The sequence below is a fragment of the Heliangelus exortis genome, chromosome 5 (assembly GCF_036169615.1).
Source record: "Heliangelus exortis chromosome 5, bHelExo1.hap1, whole genome shotgun sequence".
Classification (NCBI taxonomy): Eukaryota; Metazoa; Chordata; class Aves; order Apodiformes; family Trochilidae; genus Heliangelus; species Heliangelus exortis.
The window spans coordinates 16138934-16152827 of NC_092426.1; the positions used below are offsets into that span (position 1 = coordinate 16138934).

General features: G+C 42.3%; 1 protein-coding gene across 2 annotated transcripts in view; it reads left to right on the top strand.

Moving 5' to 3' along the window:
* The first annotated feature begins 1081 nt into the window (after positions 1-1081).
* TC2N (tandem C2 domains, nuclear) overlaps positions 1082-13894 on the top strand; it is a 34762-nt gene continuing 21949 nt past the window's right edge. Inside the window, exon 1 of one of the 2 annotated variants that reach the window (XM_071745758.1) lies at positions 1082-1262. The gene's annotated coding sequence lies outside the window, so the exon portion shown is untranslated. The remainder of the gene's footprint in view (positions 1263-13894) is intronic. The other variant, XM_071745757.1, reaches the window with a different exon arrangement.

A 13894-nucleotide genomic window follows, 5' to 3' on the forward strand; every position in this document is an offset into this window, starting at 1 on the left:
TTTATGTACACCTCAGGAGGACTCATTTAATTTTGAAAGCATACCAGGTAACTGGTGTTTCTTTAAAACAGCGACTACACATAATCTCATGAGCTCCAGTAATAGGAACCAAAGCTTTTCCAGTATGTGATATATCAGCACTGTGCAACTGGCTTTGTGCAGAGATGAACAGAGATGCTTTGTTAGCTCAGATATTATGAGCCCGTGCTTTTGGCTAATGATCTCCCCTTGCAGGGGCTCTAGAGCTCAAAGTAGCTGTGTTAGACTGCATGATGACAGCATGAAATTGCTAGTTAGCAGCAGGTCTGTGGTGCTACTAAATTTAAAATAAAAAATCTTTATAGAAAAACTACAGCTTGGTGGATGGGTAATCCACCAAAGGCTGCAATTCAAATCTGTTACAGAAACTGTGAAGCTTCATGGATGGGAAATTTTATTAAAGCCTTTAAGCACAAACAGCATTTCCTTAAGGAAATACTTCTTTTTTCCTACCAATGCAGCCCCACTTCTTGCTAGTATTTGCCTCCTGGGCTATTTTAGTACTTCATGCTCTTCATCAGAAAGCAGATTTGAGGAGAGATGATCACTTTCAGTCTCACAAAGGTTTTGCCTCCTGCAAGGAAATTCTGAACCTCAATTTCCTGCTGAAATTTCTGAACCAATCCACCACATGTGATCCCTAAATAACCCTACAGACTACATCCTCTGTGGCTGGGACTTTCATATGTCTACATAAAGCCTAACTTGACAGGGATCCATATTACATTTGGACATGCCATTTACTAAGAACAGCTTAAAAAAAAAATAAATTTCACTTTTCCACTCTAAAACAGAGGCCTGATTTTGCTTCTAGCAGTGCAAGAGGCGGCTTTGAAGCTGCAGCGGTCTGGTGAGCGACAAGGCCGCTATTTGGAGGTATATCTGCCCCTGTGAGTAGCTGTGGTGAAGCGGGTGAGTCCCAAGTCAGCGGGAAAAGCTCCTCCGCGATAGGGATCGGTGAGTAAATGCTGCGGAGCGCACCTGAAGAGCCGGGCGGGCGGGGAGCCCGGCGGTTCCTGTCTGGGAAGGGCAGGCGGGGGCCGGCAGCCGCCGGGCGGGAGGAGAGGCCTGGGCGGGAGAGACGGCGAGCGGCCGGGCAGGAGCGGCGGGGCAGGGCGCGGCCCCAGGGCAGGACAGTCCCTCAGGAGCTGCGGGCAGGAGACGGCCAGCGGCAGCAGCCATCAGCGGGCGGAGGGAGGGGCAGCTGGGAGCCCTCGCAGCAGGTACCGGGGTCGGGGGAGCTGGGCCGGGGCAGGAGGGAGAGGGGAGGTAAAGGGCGCTGCCCGCCGGCGGTTCTCTGAGGAGAAGAGGGCAGAGGAGTGAGGCGCAGGCAGAGAGGGGCGACAAGTGTGGGCAGGGACCGCCGAGGAGGTCGAGCGCCGGGCCGGGCTGAACCGAACCGAGGCGCAAGAGTGGCCATCGCGGCCGCCACCAGCCCGAGGCCCCGGCGGAGCGCGGACCGGGCGTACCGCAGCGAGGCGGCCCGGGTGTCCCCTGCGGGCGGGTTCTTCTCGGGCCCCGCGGAGGATGGCGGAGGTGCTGGTTTGCTTTCCTTGCTCTGTCGCTCATGAGAATGCAAAGTTGGGCTTTTTCTTTCCAGCAGAACCGTTTGATTTCCCATCTTCAGCTACCTCTGTAACTCGGTGCACACACACCTCAGTATCCCAGCATGGGCTGTGCATGAGAGTAATGGGAGAGTAAAAAGTTTTGCTTTTGTTGGGCTGTCTTGATAAAGTGTCTCTTCCATTTATATCACCAATGCGATTGAATATAGCATAAGTGCCCTGTGCATTGATGCTTAGAGTACTTAAATGGGAACATACAGTTATACTTTTGTAATGTGTAAATTACTCTGCACATAACACTCCTGTAGAAACAAAAACTAACAATCTTTTTTACAAACCCTGATGTCTTTCACCTGGTTCAGATTGAGAGGTATATTGAATGGGACAGCATGGTTTACAAGTCAGAGTGTAGATTAGGCATTAGGAAGAAATTCTTCACCGTGAGGGTGGTGAGGCACTGAACAGGTTGCCCATGGAGATGGTGAATGTCTCATCCCTGGAAGTGTTCAAGGCCAGGCTGGATGTGGCCTCCAGCAGCCTGGTCTGGTGGGAAGTTACCCTGCCCATGGCAGGCAGGGCAGGCTGGAGCTAAATGTTCTTTAAGGTCCCTTCCAACCCAAACCGTTTTATGATTCTTTAAGGATATCAACATATTAGGTTGCCTGCTTTTTCTAAGTAGGATGAAACTTGACAGGCAGATTCAACTTGCAGAACATGACTTGCAAGTGGCAGTGTTAGTGGGCAGTTTGTGTTGCAGGTGACTTGCACGTCTGTAGTCCCTTGCCACCATGCGACATTGTCAGTGAGAAGGTGGAGAGAAGACTTTTCAGTGCCTGGGGTTTGTTTATGGCTGTTTGAGTGTTTGACAACGTGCTTTCAAGATTTAGCTCAGGACTGTGTTTTTCTATTGAGTGACAGACCTTGGGAAGTGAAGGCAGGTAGAAAACCAGTAACTACATTAAATTACTACAGAACTAAGTCTTCATATAAATTAGCTCTGTTATTAAATTGCCAGTCTCAAACTAGTATTGCTATATAAAAATATCCATGTAAAATCAAAATATTCTGGGTGAACTAACATCTAAGCATTATCATAGCCAAGAAATAACTAATTAGATCCCATTCTCTGGAAACGCTTCTGGTAATTACAGGTATGGCTTAGCCAAAACACAGAAGGAAGTTGTGAATATATCTAGACAGAGTTTCCTTTGTGTACTGGATGAAATTAGCATAAGAAAATACATTTACTGCAGGTATAATGTGCTTTATCCAAGAGCATTGTTAAGCAGCAGTAATCAGTTTCTAACTGTCCCATTCAAAAGTCTCGGTGTACTTTTGAGATGCATACCATACAGCTTGGATTCCTGGGTGGTTCAGATCACTCTGGTTGTTAAACGGCAGTCCAAAATAAATATAATCTTAAATTAAGCTGGTCTTGTAGCTTTCCTTTGACATGGAAACATGCCCAGTGTCTCATGTGATATATTTCGATAAGAATAGAAAAATCTGTATTGTGGCTGTTGCTATAGTGGACACTCCAGTTAGTGCCATTATAATTTCACAGGCTGAGAACTAGATCTCAAAGGACATACACTGGGCCACAGCTGTGAAGTGCTTGGGCGTGTAAATGAGACTGTGGGCAGCAACTCCTCAGAGCTACATCCTTGTGGTCCTAACCCTTGTTTTCTTATCAAACATAGGTTTTTTTTCCAGTAATATTTGCTGAATGCACTGAGGAGTGCTGCTACTTGATGTGCCTTAAATTTTGACAGTGTTGATTACTTAGGTGCCCAATCTGCCCCGGGAACCAGAAGCAAGGTGTTCCCTGACAAGTTGCTCTTGTAGAGTCCAAATGTCTTTCAGGTTACACATAGATAATCAGGACCACTTTAAAAACATGTGGGGGAGTATGAGTGTATTGCTATGGTTTTTTTTGTTTTTTTCTTTAAGAACTGTTACTCAGACATGAAGAGCCAAGTTCTGAATTTACATCTTTCATTTCTCAAGACAGTGCTCCAGCCGTAAACCTTTGTGTTTTTCTGGTCTGGTGGTCTCTGACTCCTTACTTATGAAACTGTTTCCCCTTGCTTTCAATGTAGGAATATTCATTAGGTGAGCTGTGATCCCCCAACTCAGTGGCTATGGCATGAATCCAGGAGTAGGGACGTTTGTATGTTAAATGCTAAAAATATATTAGCAGAATACCTGTGGTTAAGCAATATTGAATTTCAAGAAAAATATATTTATCAATTATATTTGTTATTTGTGCCCCTTGATTCTTGCAAATACTTATAAAAATCAAACCTATCAAAAACACTGCACCCCAAGTGTACATTGGACTCCACATATGTCCCACCAATTTCTCTGCCCTTCCTTACACTTAATTTAGGTGATATATCCCCAGGGGATTAAATCCTCTTTCTTTTATGGAAAGAGTGAATGTGGGCAGGATTGCAGAAGTCTTGTGTATTAATTTACAGTGTTGGAGAAAATGCTCAGGCTCTGGTCTCTTTCTTTGTGTTAATCTGTAGGCTCAGTTATTTTACTTGTTTGGGTCACTTATGTTTCCTATCCCTAGGTTTGCTTTTTGCTTAGCCTCTGTTCATGGTACCCATAGGTGTTTCAGAAGTGCATTTTTCTACATGCACTCCCCAGTGTTGTGGGTTGGCTGTGAAAAGGGCAGTCCTGCTCTGCCCCCGTTTTCCTCGCTGTGCAGTCTCACCCCACCTTCTGCAGTCAACCACAGGGGGAGTTGGCAAATGACTTTTTATTAAAAAAAACATGTTTGTTTATTTTGGTGGTTTAGTTTTGCATCTGATCAGTGAGCTGGGCCAACTCATCGTGCAGCTGCACATTTACTAGATCCAACAGGAATGGTTGTTGGCAGGGGAGAGCCAAACTGTCCCTCTGCTAACAGCCCTTCAGGCAAGTTCAGGAGAGGTGGACACAGCCCCCTCTGTGTGAAGGGCAGAGCCAGAGGGAGCTGCCTTCCAAGGGCAGCCTCCACTAGGGAGCCAGGCTGGTTTAGGCCTACTGTCCTCCTGGGAATCATATCTGCTTTGGCTCATACCAGAAGTACCTGTTGACTTTAATGAAACATGTATCAAACTTGTAAATGCTATTTACTTCATTTAGTGAATTTTGCATGATGCATACCCTAACCTATTTGTTCCCCTCTTCAAGCTCTTGTTTAATTTTATAAAAAAAGCTACCTTATTTACTCTGAATTGTTATCTCCCAAGATACCTTAAATCTGGTAAATATTCTCTCTAATCGAAGTCGGACAACACCCAAACTATGTCAGCGGAGAACTTAAGGTCTCATCTTTTTTTTAAAGTGAAAGGCAAAGGAGCCTTTGACTTCAAGTAGGACAGTCTGAGTTACAGTTAAGTCATGTTTTTATCCTGGTTAGTAATGTTATTCAGGTTCCCTGAGAAAAAACTCTTACACAGAGGAAAAATATATTGGTAATATTTTGAATCTTCAGGCCTAAGCTGAGGAGCCTCATGTGGGAAGTGGTTCAAACTGGGGGTTTGGTTTGGATTCGTATGTGTTGCATCATATCTCTTACTCTTGTTAATACATCAAACCATGCAGAATTAGTGAGGACACATCTCCTAAGCTTAGTATGAGTGTTTTTTTGTCTGTCATCACTGAAGTTTATACTAATTCATTGCCAAAAAAATATTATGTCAGAAATCTGATGCTTATTTTTCCTGTAAATTGTACCCTGGTGATTTTGTTTTGAAGCTTTGTTTTTCAGTGATCTAATAGCCACACTTAAACTAGAGAGAACAGATAATTAGGTCCTAAGTAAAGGGTCTTGGTATCTGGGGGGGGTTCTTTTGGTCATTTCAATAAGCTTCTTGCCTGAAGAACAAGTTTTGGGGATATTTTTTTGGCAATTAAACCAGCTTTGAACTCCAAGAAAGCAATCTAGAAGGACTGTGACCCAGTGGCCTTAAAACCTGTTAGACACTTAGATTAATTTTGCACCTGTGCTTTGGTTGTGGACCTGTAGAATGTGCTCCAGCCTGGGCAGGTGGGTGCCAGCTCCCCTGGTCGCCAGGCAAGGCACAGGGTGGCATGCCAAGCCTTAGACCCCTGTGGCCTCATCACCAGAGTGTGTTTGGGATTTGTTAGTGCACACACATGTAGCACCTCAGCTTCACCTGAAGCATGAAGAGCTAGAAGAGTGCTTGGCTTCTGTGAGACAGCCTCACCACCAGTAGTGGGAAAGTGTCTTCCACTTGCAGGAGTGTAACTCCCCACTCCCACAGAGTCTTTATGCTTCCAGACCAAGGGGGCTGGATGTGGGACCATCCACTCTGCGTGTTGAAGCTGGGCCAGTGTGCAGGTTCATGTGGTTCAGGTGGTTCATGTGGCCAGAAGATGGCCCAGCCATTGACCAGGGCTTGGCAGAGGCTGGAGGGGGCAGATCAAGGGGAGCTAAGGGAGGGTTTTCTCTACAAAAGTCAGGAATCCAGTCTACTGAGTGTGTGTGTACCTCTTCCAGTGAGGAAAGTGGCTGTGCACTGCAGAGAGGAGGGTTGGTCAGAAGGAGATTTAAAAGTAATTTGAGCTAGCAGCACTTCTGTGGTTGCAGTGAACTGGTACAAAACCAAGTTGTGCTTCCTGTTTGAGAGATTAATAAAATGTTGTTCAGCACTCAGGTTCTAGGTGGCAACACAACATTCTCGAGACCAGTTTCATTTCACAATACAGGAAAATTAGAGACCTCTTTGTTCTGAGTTGGGCTTGGGTTTTTTTTTTTCCCCAGTTTTCTTTTGCAAAATGTGATCATCAGCCTCTGGGTTCTGAACTTGCTGTCAGTCTCTTGTTCAGGTTCTTTGTCTGCTGAGTGGTGGCTGGAGTAGCTAAAGTATCCTTGATAAAATCTTGATCAAACACAGAACATCTCTCGAGTTGTCCTGGCTTTCATCTAGTTCAGTGGTACGTGTACTTGCAGACTTAGCCTCACCAGTGTGTGAAATCATGGATCAAAAAATCTCCTGCAAGGAGTTTTGATTTAGGCTCAACGGGATTTAAAAAAACCCAGCACTCTACTTTCATGGTGTAGCCATTGTTCACTTTGTTTTAAGGAAAACAGTCCTCTAAGAGAGAAAAGGGGAACGATAAGCTCACGCTGCTAACTTCTGCTCTCAGGGCCTCTGTCTTCTCAGAAGGGACAGGAGCTGCACTGCTGTGCCCCATAGTTGTAGCTGCTTTTTGCCAGTAGTAACTGGGACATTAGATGTTGAGATTGGTTCTGATTTCTGCAGTCTACGCAAAATTATTTACAAATATATTTTATGTAGTGCCTGGCTACCATTCATCTGCCTGAGCAGTTGCAACTGTTCAAGCCAGTACAGCTCTTGGAGAGGCACTGCTGGAGCTGTTAAAAGTTGTTGGTTCAACATAAAGCAAAAAATAATAAGTAGTTGCACCTTATGAAAATGAGATCCTCCTGGACTTTTATTTTAAAGTGTTTTTAGGCATCTTCCTGAGTTCAGAGCGTGTGCCCTGCAGAGCCATGCTCCCAATCTGTTTTGAATCTGAATTAATTAGGATCAGTTCCCATTTCCTGTTCTCAAGTCATTCGTTTAATCTGTTTTGTTCTATGAGATGTACTGAAGTCACCTGTTTATTAATCTCAGCCACAGTCCTTTAGCCCTCATTTATTGAATGTACATTTTCCCTTCCTCTCCCTGAATCATTGTAACTGGTTATGGTGTGACAATGAGAAGCAGAATTATTGAACAGGGAATCATCCTATCGAAACTCCATAATATATAGGGTTTTTTTATTTTCATAATGAAACAGGATAATAACTGTATATAAAATAGGAATAATGCAAAATAATCAATAAAAACCTATTTCAACTAAAACAAAGCAATAGACGTTAGTGTACAAATATAGAAAAAGAAATATTCCATCTTTATTCTTGTAGGTCAGTAGGATCCCCTTAAAACAATTTTAATGGTAATGAAACCGTGTTTTTCCATGCAAAACTGTTTGGGTTACTTTGGGGGGGTTTGGCTTATGTATTGGAGGAGATATTTTTCATTAGCTGTCTGGATAGTGTGTGAGTATCCCTGTGTTTTTTGTGTGGCTCTGTGGTCATGGCAGAGGCTGAGGAGTCCTGGATGCCATTCAGTGCTGTCTTTCAGTGTCGCATGGGGCTTGTTTCCGAAGCCCATCTTTTCAAAGCTAGACACATTTACCCACCTTAGGGAACTCCTCTGCACAGGCAGATGCTCTTGCCTAAAATACCTTCTTTTTGGCTGTCCTGTGGAAAAACACATCCAGATGTTTCCAGTTCTCTTTGGTATCAGGGCTATACAGGGACTGCTGACAGTTCTCTTTTTATGGCTTCCTGGCATTACTGCAGAAGGAGAAAAAATAGATAAAACCTGACACAGAATATATAAAGAAAGTCTTAAATTTTAAGGTAGATTATAAAGTAACCATTAGTGACTGTCAAGACTTCTTCCTAATCTGTTTGGAGCAAAGGACTTATCTTATGTTGAATTCTTTCCATGTTCTCATCAAAAGCCAAATCCTTTATACAGACAGTGTAGTCTCCTAGGTTTTATTTTCTGGTGTCCTGACTTCAACTCTTGCTCTGCTGTTTTCCATCTGAGTCCAAAAAGATCTTCAGTCCAACATAATGGATTTATTCTTTTGTGTTTACAGCTTCAATACATACCATATTGTATATGCTTGTCCAAGCCAGTGAATTTATCTTCAGTTCACAGAACAGTGTTGTCATTTCAGTAATTGGATGAATTGGTTACTTGCCTAATGCAGCATTAGGAAGAAACACTATCAACTTTCATTCCAGAGCATAGAGGATTCAGCATATTATGATACCAAGTTCTAAGCTTTATTGTGGGGTAGATTTATAATGTTCCCTTCTTAAATCAAATATAAATCTCGTGTGAGAAAAATTGGCTCATATATATGAAAATTGTTCTTTTGGCCCTTGTAAATTATGTTATTAATGTTACACATACTAGGGCTGGCTTGGATTAAGCCTTTGGGATTTAAGAGCTGCAGGTGCAAGCCTAAAGCCAGAGTCAGGGTGTCCCTGGGGGCCATGTCAGGAGGATGATACTCATGCCAGGGCTTGTTCCCCTTCTCTAAGGGGTGCGTGGAAAGCAGAGGCAGTTCCACAGTAACTCAAGCACACACCTGTTCAGCTTTATTTTTCTTCAGGGAAGTAGGCAAGAGCAATTAGCTCTTCGTGATGTACTCTGGTAGTCTGTGACTGGGCTGCAGTGCAGATGCACTGGTGGCAACTTGGTCTCTTCCAGCCTGAAGCCCTGGGAAGAAGCAGCTACCGAGCTGAAGGAAACCACAGCTGGATTGCACAAGTGCTCTTTCTGTGGGGTTCAGCTCAGGGCCTGCACAAAGGAAGACATACATTAGGCCATATTCATCTAGGCAGAGAAGCTGCAGGGAGAAGGGAAAGTTGCAATGGGACATGGCACGGTCTCTCACAACTGCACCTTACAGGTTTAAACTTGTCTCCATGGCTTGCTGTGGTCTACTCAGCATACTGAAGAGAAATACAAGAGAAGGTTAGAACCTTATCTTTTAAGATCTGAATGAAAAAGAGAGGTACGATTGATAATTATCACTCAGTACAGCAAAGACTTAAAACTGGGAAAAATAGATATGAAACAGTTAATATTTTAACAGTGAAAGCATTTGGCTATTGAAATATTTTCTGAAATAAACATCATGTACCCTCCAGATTAAGTTGCTCAGTGTAGTGCAGGAGCAGTGAGGACAAGGGCACACAATGTGCCTTCTGGTTTTCAAAAATAAGACTCCACTTTATTAAGTTGTAAATGAATGAGAGGAGTCTGCAGGACATGACAGTGCTGGTTTGGACCTTCTTCCATTCAGTTCAGTTTCCTGTTTCTGGGATAATTGAGAGGAACCCTCCATGGGCTGTTGTGCCATCATCTCCCAGCACAGAAAGGTGCTTCCTGTGCTTAGGCAGTTAGTGGTTTGTTTGCATCATGGACCATAACACTTTCCAGCAGCTTTTTACCATCTCTTTCTGTTACCAGATTTAATTGTGTAACTACTTAAACAACACCACTGGGCTCTTTGCCCCAGCAAAGCTGTTCAGTGATCTATCATAAAATCCCCATCATCTAAACTCGGTTAATGATGTTTTCTCTATTTTAAATATGTAATTACATTTTTTCTTCATATATTTGCTGCACTGGGAGAGCTTTGAATCTCTATGTTATTTTTCTGTCAAACCATAAGATGTCTCTCACAAGAATGCCTTTCTGGTTGTGGTCTTCAAAAAGCCTTCTCAAAACTTCTCTTTTTCTGTTATGTTATTTCAGCATCTCCTTTGTCATCCACTGCTTTCAGGGTGAAATCCCTTTTTCTTTACAGGCACAGGGGAAAGGAAAGCTTCACATTTTATTAATTTCCTTGGATGGCAGAAGAACTAGAATGATGACAGTGTGCAAATTACCAGGGCTTTCATGCTTTTCCATTAGGTGGGGCTACAAGAAGTGTGTGTACATACACAGACCTATTAGTTACTGCAGATACCATTGCCGTGGGGTCCTCCTGGAACAGGCACACGTAGGAGCTTTTTATCATGGACCTGGTAGGTGTGTGTTGGCATGACATTTTTTGTTTCCTTTTTTTTTTCACTTCCTCCAGACAAGGTACTACTCTGTAAGTTTATAATGAACAAAGGCTTGTGTCCTGTCTTTTCACATGCTTAGACCCATTTGAAGTGCCTCTTTCTCCCGTGTGGATGGTACAAATCAGACCTGCCTACAGGCAGGAGCTGGAGCTACAGGCTGGAGCATTTTCTTACATTGGGGACTTTGGGTGCAAGGTGCTTTCAGTGTAGCTGGGTGCATGTGCTGTTCTTGCTGCTATAGTAACAAAGTATCTGGAGGCAATTTTCTGACAACCATTTAAGGTGTTTCACTAGTGTTCACCAGTTTCTCCTTGAGATGCAGTGGTCACAAGCCAACCTTCTTCTTATGAGAAGCTGTGCGCAGACCGGTGCACAGCTCCCAGATGCTCTGCTCCAGAAACAAAACCACAGAGCATTTGGCCGTGGAAGTTAAAACTTTTGCAGCATCTGCACTGATGACAATCCAGCTGACCTGCAGCAGAAGTAGCTATTGTTGTGCTGTGTTTCTGTGAATCGACTGGAGACCTGGTATTGTTGCACTCTTTGGAGAATTTCTATGACTGCAGCTCCTGGATCGGAAAGGCAGAAGGCACAGAGGTAGCATAAATGTGGTGTTTGGCTGAGGTGTCAACCAGCAAGCTTGAGCTCACTTTCTCTATAGGGGCAGATCCTCAGATGTTATGAAGTGTCATAGCTCCACTGAGGATACTGGGGCTGTAGACACATATCATTGCAGGATCTGTCCCAAATGCTTAATAACAACCAACCATCCCTGTTTCCAGATACTTTCTTTTGCATCTCCTGCTTTGTAAGGACTTACTGCTACTAGAAATTTTTCCATATGTTTCTGGAATGAGGATCTGAAAGTGCATTTTATACATTTATGGCTGGTAATAAATTTCATAACCTTTGAAACCTCTGGTTAGGCACCTTTCCCAGTTTGAGATCAGCTATTTCACCTTTAAGTGTGTTACCTGATCAGCTCCTATGGAGCAGTACTGTGTCTAAATGCAGTAAAATACAATTACAACCTACAAACTTGTTGCAAAATATACCCTTGCTTCATAAGATAGCAAAGACTTCACTTTTCTGACAGGTTTCAACTTTTAATGCTTAATATTGCGATCATCCGTTTTCTATCATGTTCTTATTTAATGAGTTGTTGAAAATATTTACTTTCTTTTCCAAACATCTCTGTCTTGTAATCATTCTGGAGGCATCTGAAACTGAAGTCTTTGATACTCTGTTTATCTGATTTTAGCTCATTCAAAATTTCTATCAGAGAAATCTGGAAATCATTAAGATAATTTATGTTCTCCATCTAAGCCCATTAAAATAGTAGTGATTGTAATTCTCTAGGCTCTGTGTATGTGTGTGGTTGGTTTTTAAATTGTGTTGTTCCAGGATGTTCTAGTAACCTTGGCTCTCTCTCTGACTTAGTGTGGAAGGATTATTGCTGAGTTAGATTTGATTATCTTATTTTGGCTTGATACTGGGAAGAGAGAAACAAAAAAGCTTACTGAAATCAGTGGAAAACACCAAGACAGACAGAGAGTTTGAGAAGGTGATCAGGGTTCAGTCCCCTCTTCTGCTACAAGTGATTTAATTTGATTTGATTTCTCTCTCTCTGCTTTTAGGCTGAAAATCAGGGAAGATAATAATTTTTCTCCTGTCCTTTTCTCACTCTAATATCTCCAAAATGGAGGATATCTTTGATATGTGGATATTGCCTAACAAAAACTGACCCCAAAACTTAGAGATGGGGTCAAGGATTCTAGCTTTTGATTTAGATGGTTGGCACTCTTTGCTGGTGCATCTAACATTTCTGCAGTTCAGGTTTATTTGGTAAATTTATTCCCAGACAAATGCATGTTAGTACAACTTTCAACAACTGCTAAATTATACTGAGGATTTTTGGATAGCTGACACCAGGAAAAGGTTCTGCCATATGGGAGAAGTTTTAATTGATAGAAATGATAGCTTCTGTCAAGATCATGACATACTTGTTTAATCATCCGTGAGATTCTTGTTCCTTTTCAGTTAATAAAATATACAGCAGAACCTGCTTATTTTCTCTCTACCACATGGTGAAGACAACACTTTTGCATGCAGCTAGCCATAGGCAACTTGGGAAATACAGTTATGAGAAAATACACCAGCTGGGAGCCAAGCCATCTAATTTACTGACAGGATAGCTCTCTGAACTAAAATAATAAAAACAAACAAAAATATTTGTCTTTGTGGCTTAATTAAGTCAGTTAAAACTTTAAAAAGTAATTGGGACCATCCATGTTGTGATCTTTACAGAGCAAAATGAGGGAGCACTGTATCTAGATGATCTGCCCTACAGCAAATGCTGTAATTTTATTGTAATGTGGCTGTGGTGTAAGTCTAGGAACATAAGCACAAATTTTTATACTGAAACTTACGTTTTTAAGGCTAAAAGAGTGTAAGCAGTGTTCTAGTCTCCATCTTGGAACTTTCTTTTCAAAATACTGTATTTAAGCTCAAACTGAATTGGGAACTCTCAGCTAGGTGTCTGTATACTTTGGCATTGTCTACTGATACTACCTTGCCTACCAAACTGTGATCAGTAAACAGTGTAGTCTCTTCTGTACAATAGGCAGTGGTTAATTACTTTATATTTGTCTCCAGGTAGGAAAAAATGTATGAATGTTTGCATATTGATAAAAGGGGAAGAAAAAGGTAGTTGTCAAAGACTATAATGGATTACTTGGTCTTACTGTGAAAGAGCTGGTCTTTTTTAATGATAGAAGTACAAAAGATGTAAAATTGCAATTCTGGTGTTATATCTTCAGTACCTGTGTGTTGCCCTTTCTCTCTAGGTAAGGCACTTAACCCCGTGATGGAAAGGCAACTGCTTGTGGGAGACGATTTCTGTTTGTTTAATTGCTCACATTAACTGCTGCAGCTTAACAGTTCTGGGGAAAGAAGTTGTTACCATTAACTGAATTTTCTGTGATGCAGAAAAACTAGCAGGGTAGTTACTAAAAGTTTGATTTCTTCACCAGCAGTAGCGAATAAATTCTTTCTGGACATTTTGAGATAAAAGATTGTTTTGCCTGTGCAAACTGCCACTGAGGCTTTAGATATCATTGTTGCAAAGCTTAGAGCAAATGAAGCAGCTGTTTCATCCCAGTTTAAACATGGTGAGCAAAAGGAAAGCATATTAACTCCAGCTGTGTACTGATAAAAGCTGGGAAGGAAAATCACTGCAAGAGAACCTTAAAGTAAACTTTGAATTCAAGCAGGCTTAGCTATTGCAAATACTCCTCTGGTGGAGGAGAAGGGGTGGAAATTTTCTCCTTAGAAACATGGAGAATTCAATTAGAAATTCTCTGCCTCTTTTTGTGCTTCTGTAAAGATGCAGAATGGGTTCTGGAGTCAGTGACATTGCCTCTGAATTTTTTGATGCAGGTCTTGTTCTGTACCTAGGTTCATGTGCAATTTTGAGGTCAGGGCAAGAACTGAGGGTTAGGTTCTGTGCAGAGCAGTGGTGCCCCTTTTAAAGCAAGATATAGCATCCCTGCCCTATATGGCCAGACACTATATTGTAATTTCCTCAATGGCAGTCTTTTGTCTGAGA